This window comes from Mirounga angustirostris, unplaced genomic scaffold, assembly GCF_029215605.1.
Source record: "Mirounga angustirostris isolate CCGP_5_RB_7025 unplaced genomic scaffold, mMirAng1.0.hap1 SCAF_9, whole genome shotgun sequence".
Taxonomy (NCBI): Eukaryota; Metazoa; Chordata; class Mammalia; order Carnivora; family Phocidae; genus Mirounga; species Mirounga angustirostris.
The window spans coordinates 71443222-71445782 of NW_026991717.1; positions in this window are offsets into that span (position 1 = coordinate 71443222).

Below are 2561 nucleotides of genomic sequence, written 5' to 3' on the forward strand. Positions count from 1 at the left end.
TTTGTAATGACTTTAACATGGAACAAAGCCTTACATTCCACATTTAAAAGTACATTAAGCTGGGGTGCCTGGGTGGCTCAGTCAGTTAAGCATCTGCTTTGGGCTCAGGTTATGACCTCAGGGTCCTGTGATGGAGCCCTGTGTCAGGCTCCCTGCTCAGCCGTGAGTCTGCTTGTCCCTCTGCCCCTCCCCCTCCCCTTTCTTAAATAAATAAAATCTTTTTTAAAAAATAAAAAAGTACATTAAGCCTAGTGAAAAAAATATCAGATGGTCTAAATTCACTCTAAGATGTAATGAGGATAGCAAGGAGAAAAGCAAGAGGTAACTGGAGGCCTGAAAGGGGCAGGAATAAATGTTTAAAAAATTTTTTAAATCAGAGATAAAGAAAAGAGAGAGAAAGATCGCCAAATACAAACTTGGCCTACTTCAAAATTTTGCCCAGCACTCTCTCTAGTTAGATCATCTAAAAAAGGAGAGAAGACCTAAGATTTCTTGTGAGATAGCTTGAGCAAGAAGCAATTTTAGGTGCAGAAAAGGCTTCTGTCACTTAAACTTGGGAAAACATGTTGATTTTCTTATTTTCACTGGGAAATTTATGTGTTCTAGGTCATTTATATACTTCCTATTTATCTCCCTCATTTTTATTTTATTTTAATTATTTCATAGGATAGAGGGGAAGTCACCTGAGGCCCATTAAACATGTGCTCACCCTCTTGGGAATATCTGTACTTCATGGCAGTAACCAGAATGGAGTTTCCCAATGCACACACCAAGTGTGCATAAAGGAGAGAATTTTATATGACAGTTGAGACCGTCTGCCATTTAATATATGGTATGAATGCAGTGATCACCCATGCAGAATTTTTAAGAACATCTAATTTTCAAATATCAAGTTCTGTTGCATAATTACAGCCCAGTGTTCAGTTTGGAAACTATGGTCACACTGAACTGGGAGATAGACATCCTTTTACTTTCTGGCACATGTGGATTGAGCAGGCACTTTGATTCCACCAATGGATCAGGGTTTGTTCTCTCCAGAGAGATCTCAGGGCTCCCACTGTTGTTGCCCTTCAGGAAGAGATTTAAAGATCATTCTCCCAATACCAACAAATTTTATTATCTCAAATCAAATAAATGTTTTCAGCTTTAGTTTTAGTTGAGAAACTGGTACGTTAAGGAATCTTGTAGCTGCACTTTCTTCAACTATGACACACATAGAGAAAAAGCACAGCCTTTAAGCTCAGATCTACAAAGAGTTAATATCTTAAGAGCTAAACAGAACTGTATTAATTCCTCTCTTAATGAGCCAGGAGGACAAGAGGATTCTAGAGGACCAGAGGACACCGGAACAGTCAGAAAAGAATTAGAGTGAGCTCTCTGGAGGAAGCAAGAACTGTAAGTTTATATGTAACACACATAGTCCCCCATTTCTTTCCCTAGGGTGTTTTTGAGAAGAGTGAAATAAGTTTATTAATTTTGTACTGTGTTGCCCCTCTCCCTGGCATCCAGGCACCACATCACTAGGTCATCTTTAATCCTGTCACCCTCTTGACTCCATTCCATATTTAACTAGGTGGCAAATCTTTTCATTCTCCTTCCTCAGTGTCTCTGTGATCCATCCCATTCTTCCATCCCACTGCCACCATCCTTCCTAGTTCAAGGCCACTTGCCTGAACCCCAGCAATATCCTTACATTCCTCCCTTCTGCCAGTCTCTCTAACTCACTAATGCCAGATCAGTCTTCCTAAAGCTTTTCCACAGCTCTAACTCTATTGCTCTTGTGCTCAAAATATGTAATCGCTGCTGATTATCTGCAGAATGAATAGAACTCCTCTGACTTATATGCAAGGTCTTGCAAAATATGCCTCCTTTCACTTAAATTCCCACAGCTCTCTTTCTCAAACTCAGCATGCCTACCTGCTACTGTCCAAGACCACCCTGCTCTTTGCACACCCCTGCACAGTCCATTCAGACTGCCCTCTCTCTGGAATACTTTGTATCTCCACCTGCCAAAATCTCTGCCAGACTCCAACAATCCCCCCTCCAGTAAGCTTTATCTGGTCCTTCAAGTGAATGTGAGTCTTCCTTTACAGTCTTATTTTGCTTTGTTCTTCTCTGATTGACTTTTTGTATTTTACCTTACAGTGAAGAATGTGCTTTTCTCATTTCCCCTCTTAATTATTCACCTCTTAAGAGCAAGGGCTCTATTTTTCTTTCTTTCTTTCTTTCTTTTTTTTTTTTAAGATTTTGTTTATTTATTTATTTGACAGAGAGAGAGAAACAGCATGAGAGGGGATAGGGTCAGAGGGAGAAGCAGGCTCCCCGCTGAGCCGGGAGCCCGATGTGGGACTCGATCCCAGGACTCTGGGATCATGACCTGAGCCGAAGGCAGTCGCTTAACCAACTGAGCCACCCAGGCGCCCAGGGCTCTATTTTTCTTCTCCCTGTAGCAACTGCACAAAATGGGCACACAGTAATACTTGTCAAATTAAGTTCCATCCAAATTCCAGGAATTCCTGTCATCTTTTCTGAGCATTCATACAACCAATGCTACAATTACA